The sequence below is a fragment of the Tamandua tetradactyla genome, chromosome 10, assembly GCF_023851605.1.
Source record: "Tamandua tetradactyla isolate mTamTet1 chromosome 10, mTamTet1.pri, whole genome shotgun sequence".
NCBI lineage: Eukaryota > Metazoa > Chordata > Mammalia > Pilosa > Myrmecophagidae > Tamandua > Tamandua tetradactyla.
This window is the reverse complement of record NC_135336.1, coordinates 109091522-109111578: the sequence shown is the minus strand read 5'-3', so window position 1 is coordinate 109111578 and position 20057 is coordinate 109091522. Positions and strand designations below refer to the sequence as shown.

Genomic DNA, 20057 nt, shown 5'->3' with positions numbered 1-20057 from the left:
GAGTATCAGTACATAGCAAACATGCCAGTTAAGGTGACAGGAGCTTGAAGGATTGCCAGTTTTGTTGAGATGCTTCTGCTTAACTCCTATAAGGTAGAAAGTTGAATTCTGTGAGAAGGGTTCTTAGAGAGCTTCAAGTTTTTGGGAGAATGGAAGCAGAATCTAAGAACATACAATGTTTGATGAATATTCCCTACATGTAAAAGGATGTCTGAATCATCTCACAAACTGTCAGGTTTTAGAGTCCCAGAAGGAAAGAGACTGGTGGCTCTGTGCTGCTTTGTAAATCGATGGGAATTGATTGAGCTGCAGATTGTGTATTCTTGTAAAGGCACTGAGTGCAGGACTCTCCCAGCTGTCCAGACTGGCCTCAAGCGCGCACATGCGCACGGCTGCCTGTCGTGCTGTGCTGCACAGCAGCCACTGGGAGGCTCTCGGTCACCAGTTCTTTTCTGCAAGCTAGTGCACAAAACTGTTCCTGTGAGCAGAAGAAGATAAAAACATACTCAGGATCACCACTTAGGCTTTACATATTCAAACATTACCTACCTGTGAAATCACCAGTTAACTACCAGCCAGGTGTGGCACATTGCACAGGCAGGCTCCCCACCCTGGGCTGGGACATGCTGCCCTTTCTGAGTTTGAAGATAATACAGTGTGCTTCAGGATGACATTTGCTGAAATGTCCAGTCATTCCCATGACCAGAATTGGGCTGGAAATTTACATGGGCAGAGTGGTCAGCAGAGGGAGCTGCCTTAATTGTGATCTGGCCTCTTGCTCAGGTTGACTGAGCAGTCTCTATAGAAGGGAAGAATAAAAGGCATTTCTTAGTCCAAACATCTACCATTCATAATAGTTCTTGTCATGGCACTTAAACTGAACTAAAATCAAAGACCAGTGCTCTACTTTTGCAGGTTTACTTAGAAAGGCTTTTAACTTATGCTGAGATCGACCTTTGTCCCACTACCTGGAGAAGAATTGTTTTGGGGGCCATTCTCATTGCCTCCAAGGTTTGGGAAAATCAGGCTGCATGGAAGGTGGACTGCGAGATCCTCCAGGGCCTTACAGTTGAGGACATGTGAGTTCATAAGGTTTGGGTGAATTTTCTAACCATTTTCCAATACCTCATTTGCTCTCATAAAGTTTACATTTTAAGAAATATTTTTAAAGGTAACGTGCAGAGACCTGAAATAGGCATAAAACTATGTACTTCTTTTTCTCCAGCTGTGGTCCAAATTCATATTTTACATCATTAATTGGTAGTTACTGATGTGTTAGTGTAATAATATGCTTTTGATAAGTTTTTTTTCTGGTGGTTTCTGATAGATAAAGCTTACAGCATAGCACAGTAAATATCTTTACAGCATTTTTAAAGCTTTCTACCAGTCCCAGTCCAGTTTTAAGAGGTACACCCCTGGCGTTTGAAGTAAGTGTTTGACTACTGTCAAGGAATTAGGTGGCCCCTGGACTATTGAAGTTACAGCTTTAATCTGAGTCACACATTTTATATTTGGTTTTGCTGTCTTCCCCCACCCTCCTTTTTCTTTATCTGAGGATCTGTTGTTGCAGAAACCATGATATAAGATGGGCACTCCTTGGTGTGGAACAAAATTAGCCAAATGTAAAAGCTTCAGAACTCATGTTTTCCTATCTCCTTCCCTATTGGGAGTGTTTCATGTGTTAATAAGTAGGTCTTATGGAAACTGGAAACTCCTTTCTCAGGCAGTCTGAGAAACCAGTGCTCATGTTGAAGAGATTCTTGGGGTACTCAGCCATTCGTAACAGCACTTTGTGAGGTCTTGAGCCTGAGAGCGTGAGGTGCCTTGGTTAGTAATGTGGCTACTCAAAGACCACATGCACGCTGACATGGGACAGGAAACCAAACCTAATGAGGGCTTCCAGCCTGGCCAGCCTGGCCAGCGTGGCCAGCCTGCCACTGGGAAGGACCTGGAAGGTAGTAGGCAGGATGAGTCAGAGGTGTTTCCAGCAGACTCTCAGCATGCCTACTTGATGGGGAAAACGCTCCTTGTGGGTGGCATTTAGGGAAATGAGAGCACCTCTTGATTAGAATGAGCAGCATAGGGAGATTAAAATCCTGGCAGAAAAGGCCAAGGGTGTGTTTTAGTGACCTCACTCAATGTTATTCAGAATTACCAAACTATACATATTTGAAACTGAAGTGAGGATACTTCTGAAGGGGAGCCAGCAAATGTTGATTGCTGTTAGAATGGGGTTTTGTGAAAAGGACCACTTCGATAATAGTGTAAACTAAATGGTCATGGTTATATTGCTGGCCATCTTAGCAAAGGGTGGGGTGACAAAGGACGTCTCCACCATGGACTTGAAATGAGCGGAAGTACTTTTTGGAAGTTGCGGAAGCTACTTTGACTTTGATCACTGCTGTTATCAATCTTCAAATTGGTCCCTCAAAGGAAGGAAAATTCATAAACAGGAGCACTAACCCTGCCATGATGGCGGCTGATACTTTCTAAAAACCTGAAACTAAGCTGGCTGGGCCTCTGGCTCTTGTTACAGTATCAGAGAGTGTGCAGGGAAACATGTAGATTGTCCCAGTGAGTAGTGGCAGAATCTAGCTACAAGACTAGTCTTAAACAATGCTTTTTGTGTATGATAAGAAACACCAGGAAGCAGCTCTATTTGTAACAGGCTGCTTTTGTTCATGATCTTCAGAAAGTGGAAAGCGTTAAAACAAGGTATTTCGTATACATTTATTTTGTCCCTCTGCTGTTGACTACTATTGAGTCTATTTTAAAACTGAAAAGTTTTAAAACCAGTTCTATCAGACTTTTGTTAAAACTTTCCATCTATATGCTTTCTTAGAATATATCTCCCTTCAAAAGAAGTTAAATTGAACAGCTTCTAGTCAGAAAGTTGGCTGTGCCTATAAATGGTTTGCTGTTCAGCCATCTAGCCATTTAAAAAACAAAACAAAACAAAAACCAGAAGATGCATATTCTGTAGGAATAATGCTTTCCTTCAATGACTAAGCCTCTATTAATAGACATGTTAATCCTTTGAAGTACTGTATTTCTGCACAATTAAAATTTATTAGTGGAGAAACTATAACAGGCATAGTGAAGTGCATTTATTTCTGTAGTAAATTGAGTCCTGATTAGCTGATTATCAAAGCAAAGTCTGATTTACATTTCTATAGACTTACGGACGTATGAACAGATTAATCTTGGTGGTAGGTTCAGTTGGGTTTTAAGTTCAAATGAGAAACAACATCTCCGCTCTTATTCTCACTGCTCTCCATACCGTAGAACATCGAGCATTTGTTGACCTATCCAGTGGATAAAATATTAAAACATATTAAAAGCCAGAAATAAAGCTTCTAGCATGCTTTTTTAGGTATTTATCATTTTTAGACAATTTTTAGACACTCCCTAATGTGATTACTGTGAAGGTAAGATGTACTCTGATTTCATTTACTTGAACACTTGGCAAAGGACTGCTCCTCGAATTTTCCTTTCCCACTTACTAAACGGTGACTGCATATGTGTTTGTGTCATGCTCTGCAGAGGGCTGGTGCATGCTCAGCATCTTGGGGTTTCCCTCCCAACACAGGAGAAATACTAAGTTTTTACATCCAGTGCTTTGCCAAAGGGCCTGTTGTAAAATGGGTTTAGTCTAGTCAAAACATCTTTGATCTTTCTGCCTTCCAGAATTTAAAAATAGAATATTCTGTCCTGCCATAGTGACAGTTTCTCAACTTAGTGAAATTAAGGTGGGCAGAGACTTGCATTATGCCATTTGACATAGCCCCTTGCAGTGGGGCAAGGGGAGGGGAGCCCCTTCCCCATCGAATACAGCTTGTTTGTTTATTTATGTATTTATTTGAGATGAATCCTTGTTGCCTCAAGAGTTTTTACCTCCTCAGAGATAATCGGTACCTCTGGATGGATTCATTTGTTGCCGTGGTGATGTGCCCACTCCTTTTGTTGGCGCTTCTCTACTTCAATAAGCCCCTTCCTGTTATCAGCCCGGTGGAAATGTGTGCAAGTTCTTCAGAGTTAATGAACAGCATACATCATTCCTTTCATCTGATCACTATAGTGGGCCTTGTGAGTGAGTGTAGAGTATGAATCGTACAGCCGCACTAATGGAACTCTGAAGAATGAGCCCCCGAGTCAGCAGCACGAGAGCATAAGAGGGCCGTAACCTTTTCCCCTACGTCCCAAACTCAAAGTGCTGGGATGCAGAAAGGACCACAAATAGCTGTACCTTGTTTGAACATGAGTGTGTTACTCCAGCTGGGTAGCCTTCATTTGTTTCAAAACAGAATTTAGAGCTATCCTAGTAGCTCAATGATATTTTTGAAGCTAGTCCAATTGTCTAAAAATTGTCTTGTTATTTTGTTATATCCTTCCTCCCCTAGGATTGAGATAGGAAGTCATTGTTTGGAGCTACTACAGTTTGATATTGATGTTCCTGCCAGTGTTTATGCCAAATACTACTTTGACCTTCGTTCCTTAGCTGGTGACAACGATAGGAATTTTCTGTTTGCTCCTCTTAGCAAAGAAAGAGCGCAAAATCTAGAGGTAAGGTGGTGAAGTCACTAAGCTGGGTTCTCACTCAGCCACCAAAGCCTACATCTGACACTAAATCAATAATATTAAGAAGTGATTAGGAAAATAGGAAGTTTTTAAATTAACACATTGTGGATCTTCTTAACCCTTTGGAGTCATATTTCCTGTGTCTTTTATGGTTTATACAAGGATCCACATTTCAAAAATGATAGATATTATTATCTCTTCTTACCGTAACTCAGAATATTTCTAATGAAATTTAATGTTTTTAATAGTTTTCCTTTTGAACCTCTACCCTTCTACATAACCCATAGGATTGTTTCCCTGATTATACTTACATATGTAATTTACTTATTACTCTTGACTGCCTTTATCTCAGTTTGTAAATTCATGTCAGTGTTTACTATACATATAGCAGTTTAATCTCATGAGTTTATTCGACAGCATTAGTGGCTAAGCAGAGTGACCTATATTTAGAAGGTATAACATGTAAGTGTTTCAAATACTAGATGTACAGAGTGCATGGGTTTAATGGAAATGGTAATTTACCGAGGACACGGCAATATTATGGCTTATGATTTTTGGTGTGAATACAGCAAAATTATAACTGAAATGAACACATTCTTAAAATTCACACTTTCTGTGGTACCTTGGAAGGTACTTTAGAGTGATACATTTTTCTACCGTAATTAAAGTGCAAGTGAAATAACATCTTTTGGTGCTTCAGTCTTAGACCTCTCCAGTAGAGTAAGTTTCTGTTTGCTCTGCCAATCTAATCATAGCCCTCAATCTGTATTACTCTGTCTCTTAGTGAATTGGCAGGAAGTAGCTTTCTCAGAACCTAACATGTAGATCTCAGATAGCCAAAGTAGCAGTAATTATGTATGAACTCTAACAGACTCTCCATATGTGGCTCATCATTGGTGATTCCTTTTAAGATTGAAACCTTTTTTAAATGCATTTTTTGATTCTTGTACCTATATTCTATTTGATTGACTTTTTCCTAGGTCATTTCCAGATTATGTGAAGACAAGTACACATATTTATATAGAGCTGCTCTGAGACGGTCTTTCAGCGCTGATGATTTCATCGTTATTCAGCGCTCTAATGCCATCCTCTCTTAAAGAGAGAAATGAGGGGTTATAACATCATAAAACCCCTCATCTACAAAGACTGGAGAAACGTCACCACTCCTGCTCAAAAACCAACAAAGTTAATATTTTCATCTAAGGAAAAGACATCAAATTCAAATTCAAGAGACTTGTGGACAGCGAAGATTACACTCTATGGGAAAGAATGCGACCTTGTCAATGTAACACTCTTCTGTCCTTTTTAATGTAAACAGAGTTATGAAAACCACTCCAAAGTGAAAGCTCCCAACTCACACACAGATGTTTGCTTACTGTCTAGGCAGTAGCTGTGAACAGTGTGTGGTTTTTTAAATTAATAACTTAAATTTTAAAGACACTAACCATATATTTTTATGTTTTTCCTATTTTTCCTGCCCCAACCACCCACCCCGATATTGTTGCATATGCCTTTAAAATTAATGCAGTATTACTATTAAAACATGGGACTCTTAACAACTATAAAACCACTTAGCAGCAGAGACTAGCATTGTTAGGTGCTAAAAGGTTCATCCTCCCTACTGTATCACTGAAGCTGCTAGTCATTGGCAGTCAACTTAAACAAAAAAGCTGCTGGATAGCATGTACTGAAATTCCTTGGAAGCACTACTTATTACTAATAAGTAGTGTTGGGTTATCAACAGAGAAAGTATCAGTTATTGATTATCTACATCTGCTATGTCCACACTTCATTGCTTGTGAACTCTAATGGTGCTTGCGTCTCATTTTCTGATACTTTCCTCTTATTTGTTAAAATCTAGTTAAGATAATTCTTCTTATTTGTTAAAATCTAGTTGAGATAATTTCCTCTTATTTGTTCAAATCTAGTTAAGATAATTTCCTGTTATTTGTTAAAATCTAGTTAATAATTCCAACCAACATGGTGATCCAATGATAACAAGCACATAATGAGATACAAAGTATCTGGAAATCTTGATGCAGTTGTAAGCTTTTATAAAGTGCATTTTGGGCGCCCCAGGCACTGTAGCATAAGTATAAATGCAAACAAACCTTTAAAAAACACATTTGAAAGTTTTCGTTTCTTTTATACTTAGTTTTGTGAATTCTAACTACGTTTTCAATTTTAATTTTTTGTTTCAGGATTTCTTGAAGATGGCAGACATTGAAACAAAAAATTAAAATTAAAAGCTCAATACTCAAAATTCAGAAAACATTTAGTTTTGTGAATTCTGAGTACGTTTTCAATTTTAATTTTTTGTTTCAGGACTTCTTGAAGATGGCAGACATTGAAACAAAAAATTAAAATTTAAAGCTTAATACTGAAAATTCACAAAACACTTAGTTTTGTGAATTCTGAGTCTGTTTTCAATTTTAATTTTTTGTTTCAGGACTTCTTGAAGATGGCAGACATTGAAACAAAAAATTAAAAGCTTAATACTCAAAATTTATGAAACTACGTAAGTTTAAAACAAATTTAAGTAAGCTTTCAAATGATGTTTTGTAAGTTTTGTAGCACTTATACTTCTACTAGTATCAAAGCTTAAAATTGCACCAAGACTTTGGAACACCTGTAATCTCCATAGAAGGGCTTTCCTATTTTTAAAATAGTCCTTTGCAAGGCTGTGCACTGTTCATCTGTTTTAATCACCTAAGTTTCTTTTCTCTAGATTTGGTAAAAGGAGATTATGAAGAGCAATGAAATTCACATGTAATAAAAGAAATTGGACCCCCCCCCAAAAAAGAAAGAAACTGGACCCTGTTAGTGGTGGATAATTAGGAAACAGGTACATTAAGCTATCTGTAGTCATCTTATATGAAGTCCTGGAGTTTAAAGAGGAAACTTATACACTCCATAGGGACCCTGATTTCAGCTTTAAAGAGTAGGGAATAAGTAATTTTAAGAGGTTGATGATAAAAGTGTCACCTACATTTGAAATATTTTTTTTAATTATCATTGTCAACTCTGTGAAATCTCTTTTTTCTCCTGCCTTATCAAATGTACATGTAGGAATTTTGCCTAAAAACAGCACTTCTGTATTAGAACTACTTTCAGTATTGTAACACTTCGTCTCATATTGAGTGCTGTAGTTCCATCATTTTTAAAGAACAGAGACATAAATAATCATATATAAAGTATTACAGTCTACCACCTCAAAAAACATTGCTTTATGGAGTTTGGAGCCTGGAGATTTTAGTATTGATTGCAATTGTATTTTGAAAAGAATGCTACAACCTATAGTGGTTTTCTTTCTCATGTTTATATTAAAAGATAAGCTAATAAACTATTTTAATTTAAGTACGGCTAATGTATTACTGTATTCTCATGTCTGAGCCTAACATTTCAAATCAGTCCCAATAGATCCTAAAGCATTTATTTTGCTTATATGCTTTTTTCAACCTGAAAATACTTAAAATCACTGGCACTTTAAAATGTTAAAATCCTTCAAAGTCATAGAAATTAAGAGTAATGCATATGCTTCTGCAGCCTTTTTAATACATACGGGTTTAGTGGAATTTCAATAGGGAATAGCATTAAATTAGTGTATGGTGTATTCGATGACATCTTTGAATAGTTTGTGGTTGAGCTTAAGAGGGAAAAGAGCACATTGGAAGAGAAAATTAGATGAAATGTACAGAGTAGAAGTTACTACAGTAACAGTGTAGAATGAGAATGTTTGAGGATTTTGAGCAGTTAAACAGTTAATTTTTTTTTTTTAATATGGGCACGCACCGGGAATCAAACCTGGGTCCTCTGGCATGGCAAGCAAGCGTTCTTGCCTGCTGAGCCACCATGGCCCACCCAGTTAAAAACGTTTTAAACAGTTTTCCTTTTCAGTTAAACAGGAAAGAAAATGAACTAGAATGAGGGTTGCAAATTTAAACAAGCCACCTAAAATAGCTTTAGAATGCTGTTTTCAAGTTTATGTTTCAATTAGACAAAATCTCAGAAAGGCTTTTTTAAAACTAAGCCTCAGGCAGCGCAACAGTGGCTCAGTGGCAGAATTCATGCCTGCCACGCCAGAGACATGGGTTTGATTCTCGAAGCCTGCCCCCCCCACAAAAAACAATAAAACAAAGCCTCAACAACTCAGCTTCAATAATTCTCACTAAATCCTGTGAATGTTGGCATTTTATCCATATAATGGATAACTAAAACATTTTGTTCTTGATAAGTTTCTGGTAGAAGATATCAGAGTAGTTTAGAAGGGAAAAAGTTATCATATAAATCGGTATTTATCAGAGGGTTCACATCATAATAATATGCCAGTTACTAAGTAGAAATGCTGACATGAGTGGTCAGAGGTAAATGAAAAATTTGCAGGAGGGACATGGGACGTAAATCTGTGGCTTCAAGAACAAGTTGGTTGAATAGTAGTATCATTAAAAACTGCTCTTTCCCCCATTATCTTTAATTCTGGACAGCAACACAACATTTGATAAGTGGGGGAGTTGGGCCAACTTAGGTTAAGAATATAAAAATCACTGAAAGCTAGTAGGTTCTTGGACATGTAGTATGGGCCACAGATACCATGGTACACAAGTAGCATGGTAAATGGCAATTTTCTCAATACTTGATACCTAGGAAAGATTTGTTCCCTAAAATAACACTATAAAAAGTATCTGATTTCCTGGACTCATTTATTTTCATTTCCATTTTTTTTCCTATTATAACACTGACTACAACGAGCTTTAATATATTGTAAGCTCAAGACTTCATTACAAGGAAAAGAGCAATCTGAAATGTTTGAACCAAATGAAATTGCTTTCTGTAGTTCAAAAATGGTTGCCTATCAGCAATTTCATACATTTACGTTTCATTCTAAGACAACTTAGGGCCCAGTGTTTCCTGGTTAAAGAAAAAAAGACCAGATTCCATAATGAATGGCTCTTTCACGTTTCTTCTTCACGCACCCAGTGTACCTATACATTATTAAAGTCCAACGAGCACTAAATCCTGGTTTTATAACAGTTTAGGATTAATTTCTTGTCTCCAGTAAAAACTTCTTGAGTTTTAAAGAAGTGCTTAAACCAGTATTAACTGGAAAACAATTCTGTATTTATTCTATATTCAGGTTTTGCTGTGATTTTTGGAAACTAATTTAGCTACAGCTTATAGGTTAGCTAAAATCTTCCATTACCCGACTCTTTCCTCTGACATTTGAAATATGACTGTTCCCTTACCCAGAAGCTGCATTCTTGACTAGAGCTACTTGGAAAGCACTTGACAGCTGGCAGGGAAATCTCCCAATTAAGTGCTAGTTTCTAGGCAGAGTCTGTAGATTACACCCAACGCTTATCAACAAGTTTAAGGATTAGATTACCTACTAACACCTTCGGCCACTTACCAACCTGGTTGGTTTAATGCTGTGCCAGCAAGCAATACAAAGCGGTCTAGAGCCTTTCAGAGAAGACTGTTTTAACACACAGGAGCAACTGATTTGATTTCTAAAGCAATTTCCACTGAAATACTTAAAATTGGTTTGGCAAATACTGAACAGAGAGCGTGTACTTAATATGAAAACCTAAGAATACTTGGTGGTGATTTAGGATTTCTAAGATGTAGGAAGAACTAGGAAAGTGAGATGGAATTAAGAGGAATTTTGGATCAATGGGAAAAAAGGTTAACAGTCTTTAAAAATCAGGGTAGGTAACTGCTGCAGAAGGAGCTAATATGAATGTGACTAGGGTGATTCAGTGATAGTCCCCAAATCTAAGGTCCTCAAGACACCAGCTTCTACTTTAAAAGACCTCAGAGGACTACCAAACTAGTCTGCTAGTTTTTAAAAATACATCTATTCAGCTTCTTGTCCTTCTCAATTCTGCAAACTTTTTCCTTCAGCCCCTCAGTGTGAGAACTTTTCCAAAGGGAGAGCTTTCCTCTGCCTTCTCTTCCATCCAGTGCTTGACCCCATTCCAGTAAGGCCCTCAACAAGATCATCCCCAGCTTTCACCCTTTTTTTGATGCTGGTTACTCCTGACCCACTTCCAAAGCATTATCAGGGTTCCCAAAAATTGTATATAACTGACAGCTTTAAGGCCAACTGGCCCCTTCCCTTTTAATCACCTATGTGTGCCCTCCTATGTTCCCAACTTACTACACTTACCTGACGGTCCACAACCCTGGGTGTATCTACAGTGTAGGCTGAGGACTAGGTGGCAACCTCACCTTCCAAACTCTCAAAACTTAACATACTATCTGGCATTAGAAATAGATGCCTCATTTTGTTCTTCATCTAATGAAGGGGATTCTATCCCTAACTCTAAAACCAACGTTCTATATCCACCACCTCTGCCAATTTATTCCCTTCTGCTTTAAAACTGCATTCATCTCTGCAGCATGGGGCTAGGGCAGTTTGTCTTTGCTCAGTCCCTTAAATGCCCCAGTGAGTGTTTCTCAAGTTGTGACCCTCAGCCCACCTACCCTCTCATCAGCTGAGAGTGCCTATGAAAAATGAAGCATCTCTAAATGCAGTGTGATATCCTGGATTGGATCTGGAATAGATAAAGCACATTAGTGGAAAATATGGTGAAATCCAAATGAAGTCTGGAGTTAACAGTAATGTGCCAGTGTTGATTTCTTAGTTCTGACAAATGCACTATGGTAATATAAGTTAACATTGGGGGAAAAGGATATGGGATATATGGGAACTCTGTATTATCTTTGCAGCTTTTTTGTAAATTTAAAATTATTCCAAAACAAAAATCTTAAGAATGTTTCTTGAGTCCCAGATCTACCAAATCTCAATTTCTGGATTGAGGAATGCACATTTTCAGATTCTCATGTAGACTAAAATGCAAACCTAGTCTTTCAATTTCCTTTCCATCCAGGTCCAACCAGCTGCTTCCTCTTTGCCTTACTTACCCTAACCTTGCTGCTTTATTTGCATTAACTCAATTTAACCCTTTGATCCTCTCAACCCTATGTATATGAATACTGTTATCCCCTATGCACAGATGAGAAAGCTGAGGTACTGAGAGGTTGATTGTCCAGGGTCACACAGCCCATAAATCCCAAACTGGGATTTGAACCCCGTCAGTCTAGCCTCCCAAGTCTAAGTTCATAACCTTTCTGTCTCTCAAGCCTGTTTCCTACCTGTAAAAAGGACGTGGCAAACTAAATGAAGAGCTCTAATATCAGTAATTATTATTACTCATAATTTATCCCAACTTCTCCAACCTTCATCTCTGCCTCTGGTCCAGTCTTTGACCTCACCCTTTCTCACCTTTCCACATAGTATATGAGAAAATATTGGGACCATGTGCCAATTTATAGTCCTCTCCACATAAGGTACAGCTGCTCTTCTTTCAGGATCCAGCTGAATGCCTATATTTTCTATTCTCTCTCTCCCAACTATCCAAACTCATATACCCATCTTCAAGTTCATAGCACTCATTTCAACATTGCATTACATACTCCCAGTTATTCACCTCTTTACTAGATTTGTCTTATCTCCCCAACATCTTAAATTCACTATTACCACTGTTCTCCCACATCTGCCTCAAAGAACTGCTGGAGAACCTCGACATATATACCAGGCATTAACACGAGGTAGGTGGGGAAAAAAAGTAAAAAAAAAAAAAAAAAGTGCATGAAAAAATAATAGTAGTAGCTCTGGAATATGGGGAAAATATCCTTACATAAATTATGGACAACAGATACAGAATTATGTTAATAATATTTCATCAATGGTAAAAAATTTAACTACTGTTGAAAAACAGTAGAAGTACAAAAGAGTGTTATCATCAATTATAATAAACTTTCTATACCAAAAAAAAATGAGGTAGGTGACAGTTGGGTGGTGAATTTGCATTTTGCCAAAGCAGCAGCCAGTAGAAAGTACTTTAACAAAAGAATCTCTGGCTTCTGAAGCATCTGTCCAGATTATCAGAGAGTTGTCAACTCTAAATCAAAACTTAACATATTCTGGGCGGGCCGCGGTGGCTCAGCGGGCAAGAGTGCTTGCCTGCTATGCCGGAGGACCCCGGTTCGATTCCCGGCCCCAGCCCATGTAAAAAACAAACAAACAAACAAACAAAATATAATAAAACAAGAAAAATGTTTAAAGATGTTTCCCTTTCTTCCTTCCTTCCCTTCAAAAAAAAAAAAAAAAAAAAAAAACCTTAACATATTCTTACCTGGGGTCCTGCTTTGTATTTAGAACTTGACTAAGTTGCCAATCCCCAATTGCTAAACGAGAAAACGTTTTGGGAGTTCCTGCCGCACACAGATGAACGGCACCATCTCTATTCAATTAGAGATGTATTTAAAAATTAAAATACTCAGTACTATGAGAGTATAGAAGGAGGGTTTATAAAATAGAACACAGTCTCAGGCAATGTCTCTGTACCTCTGTGTAGTTCCCTGCCTATCTCTTCAATCACAGGAATAGCAAGGGAAACCTATGAAGCTTATTCAAGTAAAATATGTTTCAATTACTTGTGCTTCCGGCATTTGATTAAGTACACTTACTAATAAAACCTTTGCTGCTTATGTTTTAAGCACACCTGAGAAATGTGACTATGAAATTAGAATCCACCTAACTCCTCACATCTTCTTAGAAAGCAGTGTCTTTCCAAAACACACGAGGAGAAAAAGACTTCTATGACACCTTTTTATCTTTACCATTGCTTTAATGCATTTTTTTTTTTTTTTGGCTTTTCAAAAGGGGAATTTAATCAGTTACTAGTTAACAGTTCTAAGGCTGAGGAAATGTCCCAATTAAAACAAGTCTATAGAAATGTCTAATCAAAGGCATCCAGGGAAAGATACCTTGGTTCAAGAAGGCCGATGAAGTTCAGGGTTTCTCTCTCAAGTGAGAAGGCACATGGCAAACACAGTCAGGGCTTCTCTCTCAGCTGGACAGGCAGATGGCGAATACAGTGTCATCTGCTAGCTTGGTCTCTTTGGCTTCCTGTTTCATGAAGCTCCCCGGGAGGCGTTTTCCTTCTTCATCTCCAAAGGTCGCTGGCTGGTGGACTCTCTGCTTCATGGTGCTGCAGCATTCTCTGCTCTCTCTGAGTCTCCGCTTTAATGCATTTTAAAAATTTTTATCTACATTAACTGGGAACAAAGAAACAAAAATAGACATTTCTTTGTTTTTCATAAATAACTACTCTCCATATCTGATAAAAATCTCAAACCATTATTTTACCTTTCCACAAATATAATACATACAAAATTTGTCCAATGCAATAAGGTCAGCAAATTATGTATCTTGAGACTAACATAACCACATACAACTGCTGTTCTACAGACTTCCAGGAACAAAACATCTTTCCAAGCTGTTCTGGGTTTCCATTTGTTAATGTTACAGATTCAGATTTCTAATCATCTGCCAGTAATAATTTACAGATTCAAGTTGATTGTCTACAAATAAATTATCACTGCTCTGACTCATGAGTTCTGGATTTGACATGACAGCGACTATACTGTATGGGACAGGCACTATGCATGTTATACAAAATCACAGAAAGTCTTGAATGCCCTGGACTCCAGCTACTGACTCGGTATGTGCCTCATTTGGCTCAGTAATAAATTCGCCTGCACCAAACCTGTATCAAAAAGTCACTAAATCTCTCATATATATAATATATATTATGTATATATTCACCCAAAAACATACATATTATACATTCAATTTATAACAACATAAAATAATGTCTTAAGATGATGTACCACATATATTATCCTGGCTGAAATAAATCCTTTACTTGTCATCAAGCTGCTAGCTTTTGAGATTTTTGAATCAGGTTGCTTATTGACTTACATCCTGCCTACCCCTCTGAGCCTTCTTTAATTTCTTGGTAGCTTTTGCTTTCAGAACCACCCTTCCCAGCTCAGGCCCATTTCTTTCCCGGCATCACTTGAATTGGACTTTGGAGATAAGAAAGGGCAAGCAGAGGGAGGACCAGGCCACTCGTAGCTGCTGTACCTCACCCCTGCCTGGGTTTGTGATGTGCTCTGGGCCTGCCTGCTGCACTCTGTGTTAGAAAGCAGTTATTCAAAGCGTTGTCCCTCTTACCCCCCTTGGTGTTTCTGTAGAACACAAAAGTGAAAGAAGCCTCTTTATCAGGGGTAGCAGTTCATTAAAATATACAACTACATTTCCTAGCTCTGGGGTTCCCACTCTGTACTTAAGAGTGCAGGTCACGGATGCTGTTATTAAGGTCTGATGTGTGATCCATGAGGTTTTCTCCTGGCAGCCGGTGTCAGGATTAGTGTAGCCCTGGCCCAGGAGGAACCAGCCTAATGAATACCAACTTTGAAACAGTGCTGTCGGCACATTATTTCAGCTTCTACATGGGCACAATTACATGCAACACACACACAGGCCCTGGTCACTAGAACCAGTCACATGAAAATATGACAAAGGGTTTGCAAGGATAAACCAAGAAAAATTATTTCCAGCCAATTTAGACAGCTTTGAAATGTGAGCAATAGTATAAATTAAAAAGACTTCCTAAAATCTGGTCAACTGATTTCACTGGGAAGTCACCTTAGTTCCTCTAAACAATTTTCTGTCTAAACCTCTCCCTAATCTTTTAAGTGACTCACTACTGCTTAGAATTGAACTTAGAAAAAGAGAGCCCTTAAACTGTGCACGTGGGACCAAACTAGACCCCAGGTCCTCACCAACTCTGCAAAGCTGGCTGTTAAGAATTTCTAGCTATCCCCTCAACCTTTCATTTTATAATTGCTTTCATGGGTATAGACTGTTTCCATAAATCAAAATGCAAATCTGGTGGAAAACGAGAGTGATGGAAAGAGGGGGCGAACATACCTACATCAGGCTTCTCTCTCCTGGGTAGGGAGTAGGCTTGTTAATGTTAACAAGACTTTAGGGAAGCAGGTGGGCTTTATCTTAGTCTCTTTTAAGGGATAAGGAAAGGGAAAAGGAGAGCAGGGATGAGAACAGAAACTGAAAAAAAAAGGAAGCACAGGTACCTCTCAAAGTTGGAACAAGTACCGGCTCTCAAACATGAAGGAAACAAGACCCAAAAAACATTACCTTTATTGCCTCACCTTGGCTTAGCAATTATTGTTTCAGTGGTCTAATTTTTAAAGTAAATTTTTATTTCAGGTTTGACACATGTGGAAATAAAAAAATTTAACAAAGAAATCATTTTCATCCATTTCATCTCAGACGTTCCTCTTTTAGAGGAACTGCACATGATCCCTGGATTCTTCCGCACACAACGAAACAAAACAAAAAACAAATGAAAGAGGTGCAACTCAAATTAGGCACAAAGACTGAAGGCAGCAGAGCAATCTGTACACTGGGAAGACATAGTAAATGAGGGAAGGAGTCAAGGTGATTAGACAAGGTCTTCATTTAAAAACAGGAGATGAATTGCCCCACAGACAGGGGAACTACTGCAGGTGCTGGGAAGAAGTTTCTGAATAAAGAGAATAAGACACACAGAAAGTTTTATAGCTATGTGTACCAGGTTTTGTTAAATCCACTGAAATTTTAATTCAAAGAATAAGTGTATAACAGCACTACATTTTTATAACTGAATAGCCTGAAAGTCCTTAAAAGTATATTAGTCTTCTCCCAGCAGCGGAAACGTTAATTCCCAATGGGAACTATGCATTAATCTACTTAGTATCCATGAAGTAAAAACTGAACTGGGCTTAAATTTCACTCTTCTAACTTTGTTAGAAATGAAGTACAAATGCTTAGACTCCAGTTTTTTCCTATGGAGGCTTTCTCAAATTCTAATTGCTTTGACCATTTTTGCTTCCTAAATTCACCTTCCACTCAATCCTGGTCATGAATTTACATTGGCATTTTGCTGGCCGATGCACTGTCATTCCCTTCCCCAGAAATGTCTTCATGCTCTTCATGAATAAATGGTTAAACAGTTTAGGAGAGTAAACAATTTGCTAAAAGCAAAGAAACCTCTGTGTGTGTATTTCTGAGTTCATCAATATATGGGCCTTCTCAGGAACACAGGAAATATATATATTGAAGTGTGGGAGGGGAGTGGGAGCTAGTTTATGCACGTGGGTCAGGGCTCACTTTTTTTTCAGGAAATGCAGGGAGTCATGTCTTGCTGCTTTTGAAATTCTGTGACTACAAACTAGTCCAAAATACAGGGACATTTATTTTCCCTTATTACTGCCAATGTTTGTTTAAAGGTAGCCAGTTTCCTCCCTTCCCCAACTCCCCAGTTCAAGCAACTCATTCAAGGATTATGGTAAGGGTACGGGTTAGGGTTAGGGTTAGGGTTAGGGTTTAGGGTTAGGGTTTAGGGTTTAGGGTTTAGGGGTAGGGTTAGGGTTTAGGGTTAGGTTTAGGGTTTAGGGTTAGGGTTAGGGTTAGGGTTTAGGGTTGGGGTTGGGGTTAGGGTTAGGGTTAGGGGTTAGGGTTAGGGTTAGGGGTTAGGGATTAGGGTTGGGGTTGGTGTTTGGGTTTGGGTTAGGTTTAGGGTTGGGTTTGTGTGTAGAGTTGTTGTAAAGGTTAGGGTTGGGATTAAGGTTGGTGTTGGTGTTGGTAACCCTAGATAGGGCTAGGGTTAGGGTTGGGGTTAGAGTTGGGGTAGGGTTAGAATTAGGGTTAGGATTATGGTTAGGGTGAGGGTTTGGGTTGAAGTTAAGCTTGGGATTCGATTTGAAACTGAGTTTGGAGTTTGGGATTTGTGCTGGTATTGGTTCTTTCAGGTTTCTGTTTGTGGTTGTGGTTGTGGTTGTGTTAGTGCTACATTTAGGTTAAGTTTAAAGTGAGGGTTCTCTGTAATATCGCAGTTTTAGTAAAAAATCTTATATCAATTAATGGAACCAGTACAATTCTAAGTTTTCAAGCAGGTTTAGGTAATGATTAGCATATCTGTAGTTGAGTGCTCTGAAGAAGTGCTGTTATTTACCGACCAATTGCTTGAAAGTGATGGTGCAGGTAAGTCAGTGAGCTCTCAAAGGACGTTTGCAAACTGTTTCTCATATTTTACTATTAAACATTACACTGCAAAACTGTTTTCCATTAAAATACCTGGAAATGTGTGGAGATATTATTATTCCTCGGTTTTTGAAACAGATTATGTTAGTGTTAGTGTTAGGCTCACGGTTGGGTTTAGGGTTCATGTAGGGATAGACTTAATGTTAGGTTGTGTGTTAGAGTTAGGCTTAGGATCGGGTTAGGATTTGGATTCTGCTTAGGGTGTGATTAAGATTGGTGTGAAGATTTGGTTTGGTTTGGGTTTGTTGTTAGTTTTGAGGTTGTTGTTTTAGGGGTAGTGTTAGTTGTTAGGTTTTGGTTAGGTTTAGGTTAAGGATAGTGTTCTCTGTAGAAAGTACTTTCAGTCCAGTAAGTGCATGGAAGTGAATGGATCCTTTAAGTCTCTTAGCCTTCAAACCATTATTAGGTAAGGTATTTGCATCGCAATAGTTGAGTTTGCAGTGAAAATGCTAGTTTTCACGTGAGACATAAATCCAAATGAATGTAGCCTTTATGTCACTCAGTTCTCAAACACATGCACAGACTTTTCTCAGCCAGAATAAAGTGAGATTCCTTTGGCAATGCTATTTTATGATAAAAATGTGTATGGACATCGTGGACCAAGTACGTTACTCGTTTGTGAAACAAATTATGTTAAGGCGAGGCTCGGTGTTAGGGTTAGGGTTAGGGTGAGTGTTGGGGTTAGGGTTGGTTTGGGGGTTAGGGTTAGGTTTAGGGTTTGGTTTGTGTGTAGGGTTGGTGTACAGGTAAGCATTGGCTTAGGGTTGGTCTTGGCATTGGGGTTAGGGCTTGGTTTAGAGTAGGGTTGGGGTGGGGCTAGGCTTAGGGTTATGGTTATGGTTAGGTTATGGTTATGGTTAGGGTGAGGGTTTGGGTTGAAGTTAGGCTTCAGGTTGATTTTGGGACTGGGTTTAGTCATTCTGATTCGTGCTTGCATTTGTTCTTTGGTGTTTCAATTTGAGTTTCTGTTTGCGGTTGCGTTAGTGTTATGTTTAAGTTAAGTTTAAATGACCATTCCCTGAAATATCATAATTTTAGCAAATAATCTTATGCCAGTTAATGGAACCAGTACAATTCTAAGTTTTCAAAACATATTTAGGTAATGGGTTGCATAACTGCAGTGTGCTCTGCAGAAGTGCTGTTTTTCACTGACAAACTGCTTGAAAGTGAATGGTGCATTATGTCAATGAGCTCTCAAAACACATTTACAAACTGTTCTCATATTTTACTATGAAACATTACATTGCAATGCAGTTTTCCACTAAAAATGCATGGAAACGTGTGGAGATATTATTATTACTCGGTTTTTGAAACACATTATGTTAGTGTTAGTGTTAGGCTCAGGGTTAGATTTAGGGTTCATGTAGGGATAAGCTTAGTGTTAAATTGTGGGTTAGAGGTGGTCTTAGGCTAGGGTTAGGATTTGGGTTTTGCTTAGGGTGAGATTAAGATTGGTGTGAATCTTTGTGGTGGTGTGGGTTTGTTGTTTGTTTTGAGGTTGTTGTCAGCTTAGTGTTAGTGTTAGTTTTAGGTTTCAGATAGGTTTAGGTTAAGGATAGTGTTCTTTGAAGAAAGTACTTTCAGTCCAAAAACTGCATGTAAGCGAAAGGATCCCTTAAGTCTCCTAGCCTTCAAACATGTAATAGGTAAGGGATTTGCATAGGAAATGCAGTTTTCTGTGAAAATGCTAGTTTTCATGCAAGACATATATCAAAATAAATGGAACCAGTATGTCACTCAGTTCTCAAAACACATGCACAGATTTCGTTCAATTAGAATTAGGTGAGATTTGTTTGACAATGCTGTTTTATGCTAAAAATATGTGTGGACATGTGTGGAGTAAGAACATTACTCAGTTTCTGAAACAAATTATGTTAAGGTGAGGCTCAGTGTAAGGGTTAGTGTTAGGGTGAAGGTTAGGTTTACGGTTAGCGTTATGGTTGTGCTTAGGGTAAGGTGTATGGTTGGTTCGGCTGTAGGGTGGTGTTAGGGTTAGGGTTAGGGTTAGGGTTAGGGTTAGGGGTTAGGGTTAGGGTTAGGGTTAGGGTTAGGGTTAGGGTTAGGGTTAGGGTTAGGGTTAGGGTTAGGGTTAGGGTTAGGGTAGGGTTAGGGTTAGGGTTAGGGTTAGGGTTAGGGTTAGGGTAGGGTTAGGGTTAGGGTTAGGGTTAGGGTTAGGGTTAGGGTTAGGGTTAGGGTTAGGGTTAGGGTTAGGGTTAGGGTTAGGGTTAGTTAGGGTTAGGGTTAGGGTTAGGGTTAGGGTTAGGGTTAGGGTTAGGGTTAGGGTTAGGGTTAGGGTTATGGTTAGGGTTAGGGTTAGGGTTAGGGTTAGGGTTAGGGTTAGTTAGGGTTAGGGTTAGGGTTAGGGTTAGGGTTAGGGTTAGGTTAGGGTTAGGGTTAGGGTTAGGGTTAGGGTTGGGGTTAGGGTTAGGGTTAGGGTTAGGGTTAGGGTTAGGGTTTGGGT

General features: G+C 38.7%; 1 pseudogene across 1 annotated transcript; it reads left to right on the top strand.

Annotated features, from left to right (window-relative positions):
• The first annotated feature begins 876 nt into the window (after positions 1-876).
• LOC143647767 (cyclin-Y-like protein 1 pseudogene) lies at positions 877-7935 on the top strand (annotated as a pseudogene). Its single transcript, XR_013158179.1, has 3 exons — positions 877-1079; positions 4401-4563; positions 5559-7935. The product of XR_013158179.1 is annotated as a cyclin-Y-like protein 1 pseudogene (transcript).
• Positions 7936-20057: the final 12122 nt, after the last annotated feature.